The sequence below is a fragment of the Hyla sarda genome, chromosome 7 (assembly GCF_029499605.1).
Source record: "Hyla sarda isolate aHylSar1 chromosome 7, aHylSar1.hap1, whole genome shotgun sequence".
Lineage (NCBI taxonomy): Eukaryota > Metazoa > Chordata > Amphibia > Anura > Hylidae > Hyla > Hyla sarda.
Genome location: NC_079195.1, coordinates 57,562,930 through 57,581,113, shown reverse-complemented (window position 1 = coordinate 57,581,113; position 18,184 = coordinate 57,562,930). Strand labels below are relative to the sequence as shown.

At 46.0% G+C, this 18,184-nt stretch overlaps 1 pseudogene; it reads right to left on the bottom strand.

Annotated features, from left to right (window-relative positions):
• Positions 1-18,184, bottom strand: part of LOC130283127 (alpha-2-macroglobulin-like) — a 198,526-nt pseudogene that overhangs the window by 161,940 nt on the left and 18,402 nt on the right.

Here is an 18,184-nt window from a genome sequence, read left to right as displayed (position 1 = left end):
CTCTCTGCTGACACTCTTTTTTATTATAAAAGTACAAAACACAAAACAAGTTCATTTCACTGTAACAAAATTAACAAAACTGAACATAACAACAAACTATTCATCTCAAAATAACAACTTAAACCGGCCAGCCCAGATAAACCAAAAATAAATAAAGAAATCATTACCTACTATAGTCCAACACACACACACACACACACACATACCTAATGAACATAAATAAAGCTTTCCTCGCTGGGATCAAAAACTAAAAATATCCAAACTAGGAAACATAACCACACTGCCCCCCCCCCCTAATAACAAGACAAAAAAAAAAAAAATGGCTAGCTGCCGTAACAAAAATAATCCAACTTGGATAACAAAATATATATACCCAAACACACATACATATACCCACAAACTAAAACTAATCCACACTGGGACACAAACATAAACATAAACACAGACATAAATATAGTGTACTCTTAACACAATGCTATAATAACTGATAACTGGTCCGACTGCCTTTCTCACAAAATAATTATGACATTATATTAAAAAAATAAATAAATAAATAAATAAAATAAAAAAAAATAAAAAATTTTAAAAAAATTATACATAAAATCATACAGAATATACATAACAAACAACTTAATAACACAGAAAAACAACCAACCTATACTAAACTATCCCATCACCCACCACTCCCTCTGGACATGGGTCAGAGTCCATAGGTCACAGTTTTTGTCCACAACTGACCCATACCGGACCCCCAAAATAGTACCCACTGCAACAGTCCAGTCCTGGGTACACACCACCACCACCCCCCAAAAACCCCCCACCCAACCTAAAATACACCCCTACCCACCTAATGTAAACAGACCAATATATACAAAACAATATATACATATTCTACAACAAAGCAATATTAACAATACAATACACAAAAACCACAAGGCCCAAGTTTGGTTGCCTGCAAGCCCTTTACAATCCATCCATAGAAAACAAAACAAAAGGCTAAGGTGACATGCATAGCCCCCACCAGGAAGAAGGATGGCAATCCTGATAAAATTAAATTGAAATTCCTCTCCCTTTCAACCTCTAACCCTATCACTATCCCTTCATGAAACTGACCCTATACTCACCCTAAGATATATACACTATCCCTGGCCAAAATAAGGTACTTCACCTTAAGGGCCTAGTACCTAGGGCACATCAAAAGAAAAACCTCTCCATAGGAGAGAAGCCCTACTGGTACCAAGACTGCCATACTCCAAAGACCTAATCTTCCCAAGGTCACCGGTGATATTCCTACAGACCTCCACCTCGGAGAGGATTTTCTGTTGGGTTGACACTAAACACCGTGCGTTCCACGTGTAGTACCTAACCACTAAACTAACTAAGAATAAAGTGCCCCGGTCTCGGCCACCCAGGGACCTGAATGCCCCATAAGCCCACTCCGGATAGGTAAGGCCGGCAAGTTGACTCCAGCCGATGGAAGCGCCCACCCGGTTGTAAACCCCTATATTAAAGGGACAATGAAGCAGGAAGTGGTCCATGCTTTCCAGCGTGTCCCCACACTCTTCTCGGGGACATCCCCGGTCATCAGAGTTCCTACACTTCAGGTTGTCCCTTACATATAGTTTCCCCTGAAAGCAGCGCCAGGCCAAGTCCCAAAACTTCTGGGGGATCCTTTTCATGTTCAAAAGATACAACCCCACCCTCAGATCCCGACCTGGGCAGTCCCTGAGCGCCAGAGGCCTCTGGAAGTGGGTCAACAGAACCCGTTTGTCAAGGAACTGTCTTGACTGGGTCCTGATCTCCCACACTCCCAGACCCCACCGACGTATCGCCTTCAGAGTCGGGGTAGCGTAAGCCGGAAGATATCCATGGGGCGTACGGAGGTCCTTCACTTGCCCTCCTGTCTCCCATTCCTGGAAGAAAAGCCGAAACCATTCCCTGCAGGAGAGTACCCACGGAGAAGCCCTCTCTGACCAGAGGTTTGCGATGTTGGCTTTCAAGAAGGTGTTCGTAAAGAACACCACAGGGTTTACCATAGATAAACCCCCTAGTCTCCTCGTGCGGTATGTAACCTCCCTCTTGACTAGGTTCATCCTGTTCCCCCATAACAGTTGGAAAAACAGGCTGTAGATCCTAGTGTAGTAAGCCTCTGGCAAGATACATACACTGCCCAGATAGATAAACAAGGGGAGCAGGTACGATTTGATCAGGTGTACCCTTTCCCTGAGGGTCATAGACCAACCCTTCCACTGGTCCACCTTCTGAGCGGCATCCTGGAGCTTACCATCCCAGTTTTTGGTGGGATAATCATCCTGGCCGAATGTGATGCCTAAGACTTTTGCTGATTCTTGGGGCCCTGGAAGGGTGTCCGGGAGATCAAACATGGGATCCCCCCCTCCCAGCCAGAGACTTTCACACTTATCCCGGTTGATCTTAGACCCGGATGCCTCCGAGTAGCGGTCCACCTCCGACATCACCACACCGACCTCCTCTCTCGTGGAGACGAAAATAGTGACATCGTCAGCGTACGCCACCACTCTCTGGGTGACAGCCGGCTCCGCCAGACTCATCCCGACTCCCGCCAACGGCCCACAATCTACCCTCCGGATGAAGGGATCGATTGCGAACACGTATAAAAGCGGGCTCAAAGGACAACCCTGACGGACTCCGGACCCCACCTCAAAAGAGCGGCCAGACCACCCGTTCACCAGCGGGAAACTCTCTGCCCCTGCATACAAGATCTTAAGCCAATTAACAAAAGTAGTTGGTAAGCCATATCTCAGGAGGACGGACCATAGGTACTCGTGGTTTACCCGATCAAATGCTTTGGCCTGATCCAAGGACAGCAAGTACCCCTTCCAAAGACCTGCACTACTCCGCTCCACTGCCTCCCTGACACTAAGGACCGCACTTAAGGTGCTTCGGCCTGGAACAGAGCAGTGCTGAGCCCCCGAAAGGAGCCGGGGTGCAAACTTCACCAGCCGATTAAACAGTATCTTGGCCAGAAGCTTCCTGTCCGTATTGAGAAGAGCTATGGGCCTCCAATTCTCAATCTGGCTAGGATCTTTACCCTTTGACAGAAGAATCAGGGCTGACCTCCTCATTGACTTCGGCAGAGTACCCGAGGAGAGACACTCATTGAATACCTCAGTCAAGAGGGGAGCTAAAGACTCCTTAAAGGTCCTGTACCACTCGGATGTTAAGCCATCCGGACCTGGCGACTTCTTGGGGGCGAGCCCCTCGATCGCCAGTCTCACTTCCTCTTCCCTGATTTCTTCTGCCAAAACATCAAGAGAGGGGTCTACCCCTGGCTCAGGAATGGTTTCAGTCAGGAAAACCGACATCCTGTCTCGATCTAGATCCTTCCTCCCCAAGAGGTGCGAGTAGAAGGATCTGACGACCTCCAAGATCCCTGATCTGGACCGATTCAGAGATCCTGTACTATCAATCAGTCCTGAAATGACTTTACTACTCACTGACATCTTACAGTTTCTGTAAGGGTCGGGCGAGCGGTACTTCCCGTAATCCCTCTCAAAAACCAAAGATGTGTGTCTATCGTACTGACACCTCATCAGCAAGGATTTCACTCTGGAGATATCCTCTCGGCTACCTCCAGTCGAGACGAGAAGCTCGAGTTTCCTCCTCAGACCCTGATACAAGCGATACCTGTTCAGGGACCTGAGGCTCGAGAGCTGGCGGAAGAACCTCGCAACCCGCTTCTTGAATATCTCCCACCACTCTGACTTACTACTACATAGGTCCAGTAAAGGTACCTGACTCTGAAAAAAATCCTCAAAGGACTGTCTTATCTCCGCTTCCTCCAGAAGGGACGAATTCAGCTTCCAATAACCTTTTCCCATCCGGGGGGTCTCTGAAACATTCAGGGAAAACAAAATCATACAGTGATCGGAGAACTCCACCTCAACCACGGACACTGCAGAAGAGACGGCTTCCTCCTTTAAATAAAACCTATCTATCCTAGACCTGCGACTACTTTGATGATAGGTGAAACCCGCGTGGCCCGAGGGGCTCCGGATGTGGGCGTCCTCTAGGCGAGCTTCTCTAGTTATGCTAATCAGTGCCACACTATCACAAGTCAGCGGACCATTGGAGCCTCCCCGATCTTGGGACCTCGTGACATTATTGAAGTCCCCTCCAAAGATCACTTGCCGACTCGTAAAAAGAAAGGGCTTAATCCTCATAAAGAGATCTTTACGGCCCCGCTTAGTTTGCGGGGCATAGATGTTAATGAGCCGGAGCTCTTGTCCCTTCATGAAGACATCTAAGATCAGGCACCTCCCCATTTCTAATTCAATAACCCGTTGGCATTCAACAGGAGCGGTAAAAAGGACCGCCACCCCACTATACGGCTCAGCTGCAAGAGACCAGTGGGAGGGGCCGCGTCTCCACTCTCTTCTGGCTTTTACCAGAGAGGCTAGATCTGACAACCTGGTCTCTTGTAAAAAGAAAATATCGGCTTCAACACGGCCGAGAAAATCAAAGGCTGCAAATCTAGCCGTATCCGACTTTATGCTGGCACAATTAATAGATGCCAGCGTCAATGGGGTGAGTGCCTCCATACAGGGTGATTAAATTAGACAGCCACACCCTTTACTTTTGCTTCCCTTTCTTTTTCGCCCCCTCATCCCCTGAAGAAGACGAGAGGGCAGGACCACACTTAGACCTTTTTTTGGATTCAGATTGATCCATTTGATCCCCGTCTCCATCCGGCCCTGGTCTAGCCCTGCCCTCCGAGGAAGGTGTCCCGACAGGACAGGGCCCAGTTCCCCCCAGAGGCTCTTTCTTCCTAGGCACCCCGCCCTCACCTTCCCCCTCCAAGGAGGGGGAGGAGATGGTATCGAGGACGAGGTACCGGTTTGACAGGTCAATCAGAGGGGGGGCAGTCAGGCTTCCGTTTTGGACCTGGCCCGTAGTACAAGGAACAGATGACTCTGACCTCTTCTTTCTCCCTTTCCTTTTGCCCTTATCTTTCTTTTTAGGCCTCTCCCCACTATCCTCATCCACACTTTCATAGTGGGAGGAATCAGAAAGGTCGGCCATATTGCCATCCTCTTTGCGCAGTCTCCTGATCTCCTCATCTAGCACGTTCTCCTCCAGGGCTTCAGCAGTTACAGGGCCAGCTTCAGGAGCAGGGGCTGAAGCTACCCCCGCCACCTGGGCACTCTCCAGCTCCCTACTCCTTCTACGATTTTCCTCCCGCCTTAGTTTGGCGGGGCCCTTTTTCCTCCTCACTAGCCCTGTTGTGCCCCCATCCCTGCTCGTACCCTCCCCAGCCGAGGCAACTTCACAGCTCTCCTCAGCCGGAGCGGCCGCCGCACGGGTGAAGGCGCTAGGACAACGGCTAAAAGGGTGTCCGAGGACACCACATAGGTGGCACCGGATCTGCCGACAGGATGCGGCCAGATGACCCACCCCACCACACAAAGCGCAGACCTGCACAGTACAGGCTGCGCTAAAGTGGGTGGGGCTGCCACACCTGTGACAGACCTTAGGCTGCCCCTGGTAGAAGACCTGGATCCTGTCACGTCCAAGGAAGGCGGCTGACGGAATGTGGGCAACCGTACTGCCTGAACGCTTGAGTTTGACGGAAAACGTCCAGGCCCCGGACCAGATCCCGTGCTCATCAAAGTTTTTCTTGGGCATGTCCGTCACATCCCCATACCGACCGAGCCAGGTCATGATGTCATAACAAGAAAGCGACTCGTTACGGGTCAAAACGGTCACTTTCTTGACAGAGTTCTGACGGGAAATCGCCTTTACGGTGAAATCCCGCCAGCCGGGCTCGTTCTTCGCCACTTCATAGTTTGACCAGAAGAGTTCAAGACCCTCTGGCCGAACGAAACTGACGTCAAACTCAGACGAACCGTAGGGGTGAATCAGGGCAAAGATGTCACTCGCCCTGAATTCCATCTGAAGGAGGAGCTCAACCACTTTAGCGCGAGGTGGACACGCATCCTCGCCCCTCCAAATCAGACGGACAACATTCCTACGGTTATTGTCCTGCCCGGGTGTCGGGAGGGACCAGACCACCTCCCCATTCCGCTCTCGGAAAGCCCCCAAACCGTGTCTCTCTATCCAGAAAGACAGGTCGACCTCACCCCTTCCCTCTACCTGGATCGACCTGTCACCCCTGCGTAGAGCCTCCAGGAGGCGCTGTTGCAAATGGCCCCCAGGGCCGGACGGAGACGGGGACCCCCCTGAACCCCCGGCAGCGACATTAGCATAGCTCCTGGGAGCAGTCACTGCCGGGGGGCAGCCGGACCAGACCCAGAGCCAGAACCACTTACAACACCATTCACACCACAACTCTCAACCTCTTTATTTCCAGCCATACTATTACCACTCCCATCAACATTCACTCCACTGACACTCCCACATACACTCCTCTCACCCACAACACTACTACACCCATCAATATCACATCCTACATTCTTGTCCTGACTAACAAATTCTGGGCTGGCTGGGACTTGTAGTATGGCTGGCTTTAGTAAAGCCCTTTGTGCTGGCTTAGCCGCTGCTGGGGTCGACGCCGATGGCTTCTCCTTCATGGCTGCTATCACATCCTGATTCTGGGACTGCCCCACCGGGCGCACCCCAGCTCCTCCCACAGCGCCAGCACCTGCTTCACCCGACTTCACAGGCTCTGTGGATAATCCCGGCGCCCGGACACTCCCCCCCCTCACAGGGGAGTGCCTTGCAGTGCCGGTAATGCCCACAGTACTCGGGGAACCGCCCCCCGAGCACCCAGGGGCATAACTCGCGCTGCCCACCATGAGCCCATCCTGCCCCTCCCTACCGGCAGGATGGGTGGGCTTCACATCTATTGCGTCTGCAGCTTTTACTGACGCCATGCTGTATCCCCCATGCTGGCTCCGTTCCACCACAGAAACGGAGTCTGGCAGTTTAGAGGACCCAGCAGCCTGAACCAGCTTTGCAGCTGGCCCAGACTGCTGGAAAGGACGGAACACATAATGCACAGTTTCCTGGGTCTTCTGTTTTTTTGCCTTTCTTTTTACTAATGTGTTATCACACTGGTCATCACCAAATGTAAAATTCTGGAGGTGGGCTGGGGATTCCTGCATCACTATAGCCCTCAGCAATCCCCCAGCCTCACTCTCCACATCACCATCCTCACTATCGCTTAGCGGTAGTGCCACCTGAGCCGGCTCTATGTAGCTGTCCTGAGTCTTAGTGGTCTGGGTGTCACAGGGAGTAGGGTCAGGCAATACATCATCCTCCACAACCTGTACACTTTCCTCCAACTTCTTCTCCTCCACCTCCTCCTCCTTTACACCAACACCACCATCCTCTCTTTCTTCACCGCCACTACTCTCCCCATCATCCACCTCCACCTTACCTGGGGATTTCATGGCGGCAAACCGATCCCGGTTCTCCATCTTCTCCCTGAAGAGACCGCTTCCCTCCAGGATCTCTGCTCTCCTCTCCTCCATCTTTGCAATGTCTTTCTTCAGGGCTGCAATCCTCTTTTTCAGTTCCAGTTTATTCTTTTTGGACCCAGAGCATGCCAGATTCTGGGCTCCACGCAGGTCCTCTCTCATCAACCTAAGCTCCCTACCGCAGCGGTCGTATTCCGCAAACCGTGCGGTCATGCGGGAGCAGTAGGTCTCGCTGGACTCTTCGGGCCCTCTCTCAGCCCACAACTCAATACTTTGCCTCCTCGCCTTCCTTCCACTGGATCTCTGGCTGGCACCCATTGCCGGAGGAGCCGAGCCTGCATTGCTGCAGACTCTGCCAGATTTTCTTCCGCCGGCCGGAAAAATGGCTGTCGCTATTTTCTCTCCACCCCCCGCCAGCCTGGAAGAACGGGGAGTGGAGGCCAGGGGCTCCATGCAGGGAAAACTCTCCCAAGGAGCCTGCCACACCCCTGGGAAAGGTTGGTGAATCACCTGCTCTGCCTCTGGAACTCTGGAGAAACACAAAAAGGGACACACCCAAAGCTGCTTCACACACAACTGCTCCTGGCTACTGTGTTCCACAGGAAGCGCTCTCTGCTGACACCTCTGTCCGTGTCAGGAACTGTCCAGAGCAGGATAGGTTTGCTATGGGAATTTGCTCCTACTCTGGACAGTTCCTAAAATGGACAGAGGTGTCAGCAGAGAGCACTGTGGTCAGACAGAAAAGAAATAAAAAAATATAATCTGCTGTATACTATAGAGGAAGTTCTTTTAAGGGTGCATGCACACCACGTTTTTGCATACAGTTCCCGTATCAGGTTTTTGATGGAAAAATGGATTCCTTAAAACCTGACTAAACTGTATCGAAATGTATATGTACAAATTTCAACCCATATACAGTTAAAAATCATAGACAGTTTGAAAAATGATGTCCAGTTGCATCCTTTTTTAAGAAAAAAAGTATAAGTTTTTAACTTTTCACTCCATTTTGAATAAAGTTTCACTTGTTTGATAAAAATTCCAAGAAAAAAAACTGTACAATGTCAAAAACCGTATGGTGCAAACCGGATGGAACCGTACGCACATATAGTTCTGTACGGTTCCCATTGATTCCCATGTTAAAACAAACGTATACTGTTTAATACGGCTTTTCATCTGGAGCAAAAAACGTGGTAGTCTACGGTTTTGGGTATGGGTAAAAAAAAGACGCAAAACAGACTAAACCGGATTATGTGTTTGACATACGGTTTACAATGTTAAGTGAATGCATACGGTTTGCTATACGGTTCTGTACAGTTTTTAACTTTAAACTGTGTACGGGAACTGTACAGCAAAAACATGGTGTGCATGCACCCTAAGTACTGGAAGGATCAACATTTTTAAATTGAAGTAATTTACAAATCTGTTTAACTTTCTGGCATCAGTTGATTTGAAAAAAAATTTCCAGTGGCGTACCCCTTCAAAAAAATATTTTGAATAAGTCCTTCTTTTTTATAAACATATTTAGTATCGCAGCTTGCATAAGTGTCCAGACTATTCAAACATTATGTTAATGATGCTGTACAGTGATCTTTGGTCACAATAAATGCAAAAGTAGTACCGATGAAAACTACAGATCATGGCTCAAAAATTAGCCCTCATACAATCCTCTAAATGGAAAAGTAAGAAAGTTAAAGTGTACCTGTCGTCAACAAAAACTTTTTATATAATGTAGATAGTAAGATTATATGTATATTTGTAATATACATTGGTTAATAAATGTGTTTATTTTTGTCCCTGCAGCTATTGCCTGTGTGTCTCTATGAAGAGTCCAAATACAGGAAGTGAGGGTGGACAAGCAGGACAGTGTGCACTGAGGCTCTATAACACGCTCCTGGCTCACACATCAGGATGATTGACAAGCCAGCAGTCTGAACAGAGTCCTGCTTCTCCTACCTTCACTTCCTGTATTTGGACTCCTCATAGAGACACACAGACAATAGCTTCAGGGACAGTATTTTTCACCAAAATATACACAATTTTTTATCAATGTATATTACAAATATACATATAATAGCATTATCTACATTATATAGAAAGTTTTTGTTGACAACAGGTACACTTTAACCCCTTAACGACGCAGGACGTATATTTACGTCCTGCGCCGGCTCCCGCGATCTGAAGCGGGATTGCGCTGCGATCCCGCATCATATCGCGTCGGTCCCGGCGCTAATCAACGGCCGGGACCCGCAGCTAATACCACACATCGCCGATCGTGGCGATGCGCGGTATTAACCCTTTAGAAGCGGCGGTCAAAGCTGACCGCCGCTTCTAAAGTGAAACTGAAAGTATCCCGGCTGCTCAGTCGGGCTGTTCGGGACCGCCGCGGTGAAATTTCACCGCCGCATCCCGAACAGCTGATCGGACACCGAGAGGGCTCTTACCTGCCTCCTCGGTGTCCGATCGACGAATGACTGCTCTGTGCCTGAGATCCAGGCAGGAGCAGTCAAGCGCCGATAATGCTAATCACAGGCGTGTTAATACACACCTGTGATCAGGATGAGAGATCAGTGTGTGCAGTGTTATAGGTCCCTATGGGACCTATAACACTGCAAAAAAAAAGTAAAAAAAAAGGTCATTTAACCCCTTCCCTAATAAAAGTTTGAATCACCCCCCTTTTCCCATAAAAAAAATAAAACAGTGTAAAAAAAAATTAAATAAACATATGTGGTATCGCCGCGTGCGTAAATGTCCGAACTATAAAAATATATCATTAATTAAGCCGTACGGTCAATGGCGTACGCGCAAAAAAATTCCAAAGTCCAAAAAAGCGTATATTGGTCACTTTTTATAACATTAAAAAATGAATAAAAAGTGATCAAAAAGTCCGATCAAAACAAAAATCATACCGATAAAAACTTCAGATCACGGCGCAAAAAATGAGTCCTCATACTGCCCCGTACGTGGAAAAATAAAAAAGTTATAGGGGTCAGAAGATGACATTTTTAAACGTATAAATTTTCCTGCATGTAGTTATGATTTTTTCTAGAAGTGCGACAAAATCAAACCTATATAAGTAGGGGATCTTTTTAACCGTATGGACCTACAGAATAATGATAAGGTGTAATTTTTACCGAAATATGCACTGCGTAGAAACGGAAGCCCCCAAAAGTTACAAAATGGTGTTTTTTTTAAAATTTTGTCGCACAATGATTTTTTTTCCGTTTCGCCGTGCATTTTTGGGTAAAATGACTAATGTCACTGCAAAGTAGAATTGGCGACGCAAAAAATAAGCCATAATATGGATTTTTAGGTGGAAAATTGAAAGGGTTATGATTTTTAAAAGGTAAGGAGGAAAAAACGAAAGTGCAAAAATGGAAAAACCCTGAGTCCTTAAGGGGTTAAAGAGATTTCTTTAAAAGCATTACAACAATAGAAAAACATATATACTTAGGTATCATTTTAATCATATCAACCCATAGAATAAAGATTACATGTCATTTATACTGAAAGTGCTATTTTCTTTTAAATTTTCCCCTCACAAATCATTACAAAAACAATTGGTAGCTCAAAAAACAAGCCTCATATATATGGGTCTGTGGATGAAAAAATAAGAGTCATGTCTCTTAAAAAGCAGGGAGTAAAAAATGTAAATGCATAAAAAAGGAATTGGCTTTTTCCTAAGGGCAAAATATGCTGTGTCCTTACAAGGTAAATGTCTTATATGTAATTATTTAAAAAAAAAAAATCTAATTTTCTATCTTTTGTTGTATTTCTATAAAAAAGTATTAAAATATAAGTTTTTAAAAGGCATGACTTTTTGCCAATACATAAAGCTTCCTGTATGCAATAATGTATAAATTCCTGCGATGTGCATGCCAACTCTCAACATTTTCTAATAAATTGGCCACAGCTTTTATTGTAAGGTTTTGAGGCCTCTTACAGCCCAAGACATTTACTATATTTTCTTCCATAAATTCATGTTAATTGTACTGAATATACTAGATCACAGTTGGTGTAGATTTTCGGTTCTGGCACATCTTACCCCAGTGAAGTTCAGATTAGGACAGCACATGTATCGTAGGTCTAAGTAAACTCCTTCCTATGCTCTTACCTGCCACAAACCTCCATGTGAACGGTCTTGTCTATCAGGGCAACACTAGGCGGTAAGTCGATATTAACCTCAAACCTCTTTAACACTGAAAAAAATAGAAATTATGTCAGTAACCAAATGGGGATGCCACCTTCTGGCAACGTGTTAACAATACTACTGTAAACCTATGAAAGGAATAATATCAAACTCAAGGAGATGCCCTAGTAGTGAAATGTTCTCCCATATATTTTAATGCTGTCTAGAGTATATAATGGCCAAATAAAGCAAGCCAACAGCTCCAAAGCAGAGAACAACAGGGTCTCTGTGTGCCTCCAAACACCCTTCTGCACATGTCTCTGATGAGAACATGAACATTCTTAGACTCAGGAGGAATTTACTAAGACCCTTGTTTGATACATCCAGTGTACGACTGCACTGGATTTATCAATGCATACCTATGGATAAATCCAGTTGCATCGAAGGGTGCCCATGTGGTAGCCTAAGCAATGTGCATCAGCTTGGAGCTGGCGTAGATTTTCACTACAATGTACCCCTGCTAGCTGCTGTAAATTCAGTGAGTAGGGCAACTACGCCCCTTTGCACAAAAGCCACACCTCCAATGATCCCAGTTTCAACCCACCATGGGAGCTTTGCACATATGAGTCAAGAATCGCTAATTTGACACTTCTTGCTGGCATGAGAGAAAAAATATGTACAGAAGAATTGAATAGAATAAAATAGTTGCAAAAGGCTCATTTACACCTAATGATATTAAAAGAAAAAAGAAAATGTTCTCACCTGCTCCAATCTCTCAAAGTCATTCCAATTGGCTTCCAATCCCAGCCTTTTGCTGCTTTTTACTCCCTATAGGAACTGTCCATTCAGTGACTGGCAGGGCATCGGTGCCTTCTAAAATGTAACTTTTAATAGTGTATTTTAAAAATACCGATCCACAAACAAAAAATAATAAATAATAAATCTTCAAGAAGTGATATTATCACACTGTTGCGACTATTGAGACCAATGACGCGGTAGGTATAGCACCAGTGGTTAGGTACACACCATGCTATAATATTGTAATCCTAAATATGATGTTGACACTATCATATATAGTAATCAAACAATATTTATCAATATATTTTCCCTTCTCCCAACGCGTTTCCATGTAGGGGTTAGAGTATATAGTTATCCCCCACACTTCTTCAGGGGATTAGGTCTATGGTTATAGCAGACTCTGGAGTCAAGTATCTCGTTAATATGTCACTGTATATGTCTCTTTAAATGGGCAGATTTATCAACCAATGACACCCAGAGGATAACCACCATAAAGTAAACTGCGCCAATAGAGCTCCGGCTCTGTGATTAGCTATCGCGTCCAGAGACCAGGCAGGGCGTTTCTCACCATCCCGGTTAGTGCCTATAACGATAAGAAATCATGGACATCTCCCTTAGTAACCAGTAGATGACTTACCCCTCTTTGCTGTTTTTCGTGCATTAGCAAGTGGGTACTTACTGTCTACTGGATCAAATAAAGTGAGAGAGCCGGGCACTGAAAATAATAATAATTTGCCCTTATTTAGAATCTCATTCAAGCAGAGTGGGTGGAGCATATACAAAGTAGCCGCATAATAACTAACAAGAAGTAGGTAATAAAATGTTGTCTGAATTACTTACATACAGCTGTTCAAGACAAAGTGCGCATGAATCGCTGCTGTGGCAGCGAGTACCGGAGCCGTGTCCAGGCTGTCTGCGTGTCAGGTGAACACGCCGGCGTCTCCATCAAGCCGAGGCGCACCCTATTTACGTCTTTGGAGGCCCGTTTCCATGACACCGTCCCCATGGGCCTCCAAAGACGTAAATAGGGTGCGCCTCGGCTTGATGGAGACGCCGGCGTGTTCACCTGACACGCAGACAGCCTGGACACCGCTCCGGTACTCGCTGCCACAGCAGTTTGATTACTATATATGATAGTGTCAACATCATATTTAGGATTACAATATTATAGCATGGTGTGTACCTAACCACTGGTGCTATGCCTACCACGTCATTGGTCTCAATAGTCGCAACAGTGTGATAATATCACTTCTTGAAGATTTATTATTATTATTTATTATTTTTTGTTTGTGGATCGGTATTTTTAAAATATACTATTAAAAGTTACATTTTAGAAGGCACCTCAGTCCTTGGTAGGGACAACATATATATTTCTTCTTGATCTATTGCCGAGAGGTATTATGTATTAAACCTGGGTATATGTATGGCCAAACTTTTCATACACTAATATTTACTGGCAGGGCATCACCAGAAGAAATGGTGAGAGGGACTGGGAGCCATTGGAACAGAAGCTGTGGATGATTAGGGCAGGAGAAAAGAGTTTATTTTTCACTAACCTACTCACTTTGAAAATCTTTTCTGGGGCTGGAAGATCCCTTTAACCCCTTAAGGACCAGGCCATTTTATACCTTAAGGACCGGAGCGTTTTTTGCAATTCTGACCACTGTCACTTTAAACATTAATAACTCTGGAATGCTTTTAGTTATCATTCTGATTCCGAGATGGTTTTTTCGTGACATATTCTACTTTAACTTAGTGGTAAAATTTTATGGTAACTTGCATCCTTTCTTGGTGAAAAATCCCAAAATTTGATGAAAAAAATGAAAATTTTGCATTTTTCTAACTTTGAAGCTCTCTGCTTGTAAGGAAAATGGATATTCAAAATATATATTTTTTGGGTTCACATATACAATATGTCTACTTTATGCTTGCATCATAAAATTTATGAGTTTTTACTTTTGGAAGACACCATAGGGCTTCAAAGTTCAGCAGCAATTTTGAAATTTTTCACAAAATTTTCAAACTCACTATTTTTCAGGGACCAGTTCAGTTTTGAAGTGGATTTGAAGGGTCTTCATATTAGAAATACCCCATAAAAGACCCCATTATAAAAACTACACCCCCTAAAGTATTCAAAAAAACATTCAGTAAGTGTATTAACCCTTTAGGTGTTTCACAGGAATAGCAGCAAAGTGAATTCAAAATCTTCATTTTTTCCACTCGCATGTTCTTGTAGACCCAATTTTTGAATTTTTGCAAGGGGTAAAAAGGAGAAAATTTTTACTTGTATTTGAAACCCAATTTCTCTCGAGTAAGCACATACCTCATATGTCTATGTTAATTGTTCGGCGGGCGCAGTAGAGGGCTCAGAAGGGAAGGAGCGACAAATGGTTTTTGGGGGGCATGCCGCATTTAGGAAGCCCCTATGGTGCCAGGACAGCAAAAAAAAAACACATGGCATACCATTTTGGAAACTAGACCCCTCAGGGAACGTAACAAGGGGTAAAGTGAACCTTAATACCCTACAGGTGATTCACGACTTTTGCATAAGTAAAAAATATATATATTTTTTTTACCTAAAATGCTTGGTTTCCCAAAAATTTTACATTTTTAAAAAGGGTAATAGCAGAAAATACCCCCCAAAATTTGAAGCCCAATTTCTCCCGATACAGAAAACACCTCGCATGGGGGTGAAAAGTGCTCTGCTGGCACACTACAGGTCTCAGAAGAGAAGGAGTCACATTTGGCTTTTTGAAAGCAAAATTTGCTCTGGGGACATGCCGCATTTAGGAAGCCCCTATGGTGCCAGAACAGCAAAAAAAAAAAAAACACATGGCATACCATTTTGGAAACTAGACCCCTCGGGGAACGTAACAAGGGGTAACGTGAACCTTAATGCCCTACAGGTGTTTCACGACTTTTGCATATGGAAAAAAAAAAATATTTTTTACCTAAAATGCTTGTTTTCCCAAAATGTTTACATTTTTAAAAAGGGTAATAGCAGAAAATACCCCCCAAAATTTGAAGCCCAATTTCTCCCAATTCAGAAAACACCCCATATGGGGGTGAAAAGTGCTCTGCTGGCACACTACAGGTCTCAGAAGAGAAGGAGTAACATTTGGCTTTTTGAAAGGAAATTTTGCTCTGGGGGCATGCCGCATTTAGGAAGCCCCTATGGTGCCAGAACAGCAAAAAAAACACATGGCATACCATTTTGGAAACTAGACCCCTCAGGGAACGTAACAAGGGGTAAAGTGAACCTTAATATCCTACAGGTGATTCGCGACTTTTGCATATGTAAAAAATATATATATTTTTTTTACCTAAAATGCTTGGTTTCCCAAAAATTTTACATTTTTAAAAAGGGTAATAGCAGAAAATACCCCCCAAAATTTGAAGCCCAATTTCTCCCGATACAGAAAACACCTCGCATGGGGGTGAAAAGTGCTCTGCTGGCGCACTACAGGTCTCAGAAGAGAAGGAGTCACATTTGGCTTTTTGAAAGCAAAATTTGCTCTGGGGGCATGCCGCATTTAGGAAGGCCTTATGGTGCCAGAACAGCAAAAAAAAAACACATGGCATACCATTTTGGAAACCAGACCCCTCGGGGAACGTAACAAGGGGTAACGTGAACCTTAATGCCCTACAGGTGTTTCACGACTTTTGCATATGTAAAAAAATATATATTTTTTTTACCTAAAATGCTTGTTTTCCCAAAAATTTTACATTTTTTAAAAGGGTAATAGCAGAAAATACCCCCAAAAATTTGTTAGGCAATTTCTCCCGAGTACGGCGATACCCCATATGTGGCTCTAAACTGTTGCCTTGAAATACGACAGGGCTCCAAAGTGAGAGCGCCATGCGCATTTGAGGCCTAAATTAGGGACTTGCATAGGGGTGGACATAGGGGTATTCTACGCCAGTGATTCCCAAACAGGGTGCCTACAGCTGTTGTAAAACTCCCAGCATGCCTGGACAGTCAACGGTTATCTGGCAATACTGGGAGTAGTTGTTTTGCAACAGCTGGAGGCTCCGTTTTGGAAACAGTGGCGTACCAGACGTTTTTCATTTTTATTGGGGAGGGGTATGTGTATATGTAGTGTTTTTTACTTTTTATTTTATTTTGTGTTAGTGTAGTGTTTTTAGGGTACAGTCACACGGGCGGGGGTTCACAGTAGTTTCTCGCTGGCAGTTTGAGCTGCGGCAGAAAATTTGACGCAGCTCAAACTTGCAGCCGGATACTTACTGTAATCCTCCGCCCATGTGAGTGTACCCTGTACGTTCACATTGGGGGGGGGGGGGGGAAATCCAGCTGTTGCAAAACTACAACTCCCAGCATGTACGGTCTATCAGTGCATGCTGGGAGTTGTAGTTTTGCAACCGCTGGAGGCTCCGTTTTGGAAACAGTGGCGTACCAGACGTTTTTCATTTTTATTGGGGAGGGGGGCTGTGTAGGGGTATGTGTATATGTAGTGTTTTTTACTTTTTATTTTATTGTGCGTTAGTGTAGTGTAGTGTTTTTAGGGTACAGTCGCACGGGCGGGGGTTCACAGTAGTTTCTCGCTGGCAGTTTGAGCTGCGGCAGAAATTTTGCCGCACCTCAAACTTGCAGCCGGATACTTACTGTAATCCTCCGTCCATGTGAGTGTACCCTGTACATTCACATTGGGGGGGGAACATCCAGCTGTTGCAAAACTACAACTCCCAGCATGTACGGTCTATCAGTGCATGCTGGGAGTTGTAGTTTTGCAACAGCTGGAGGCACACTGGTTGTGAAACACCGAGTTTGGTAACAAACTCAGTGTTTTGCAACCAGTGTGCCTTCAGCTGTTGCAAAAGCTACAACCCCCAGCATGTACGGACAGCGGAAGGGCATGCTGGGTGTTGTATTTATGCAACAGCTGAAGGCATACTACTTTGGCTGGGGATGCTGGGGATTGTAGTTATGCAACAGCTGGAGACACACTGGTTTGCTACTTAACTCAGTGTGCCTTCAGCTGTTGCAAAACTACAACTCTCAGCAGTCACCGACAGCCAACGGGCATGCTGGTAGTTGTAGTTATGCAACCACCAGATGCACCACTACAACTCCCAGCATGCACTTTAGCTGATTGTGCAAGCTGGGAGTTGTATTTACACAACAGCTGAAGGTACACTTTTCCATAGAAAGAATGTGCCTCCAGCTGTTGCAAAACTACAAGTCCCAGCATGCCCATAAGGGAATGCTGGGAGTTGTGGTGGTCTGCCTCCTGCTGTTGCATAACTACAGCTCCCAGCATGCCCTTTTTGCATGCTGGGAGCTGTTGCTAAGCAACAGCAGGAGGCTGTCACTCACCTCCAACGATCCTCGCTGCACCAGGTCAGTCCCTCGTCGTCGCCGCCGCCGCTGCTCCTGGGGCCCCGATCCCAACAGGGGCGCCGGGGATCAGGGTCCCCAGCACCCGGGGTGCACGTCCCGCACCCGCTCACGTCCTCCGGAAGAGGGGCGGAGCGGGTTGCGGGAGTGACACCCGCAGCAGGCGCCCTGATTGGTCGGCCGGTAATCCGGCCGACGAATCAGGGCGATCGTGAGGTGGCACCAGTGCCACCTCACCCCTGCTGGCTCTGGCTGTTCGGGGCCGTCTCTGACGGCCCCGATCAGCCAATAATTCCGGGTCACTGGAGACCCGATTGACCCGGAATCCGCCGCAGATCGCTGGACTGAATTGTCCAGCGATCTGCGGCCATCGCCGACATGGGGGGTCATAATGACCCCCCTGGGCGATATGCCCCGATGCCTGCTGAACGATTTCAGCAGGCATCGGGCACCGGCTCCGCTCCAGATGGTTGCGGGGGGCCGGTA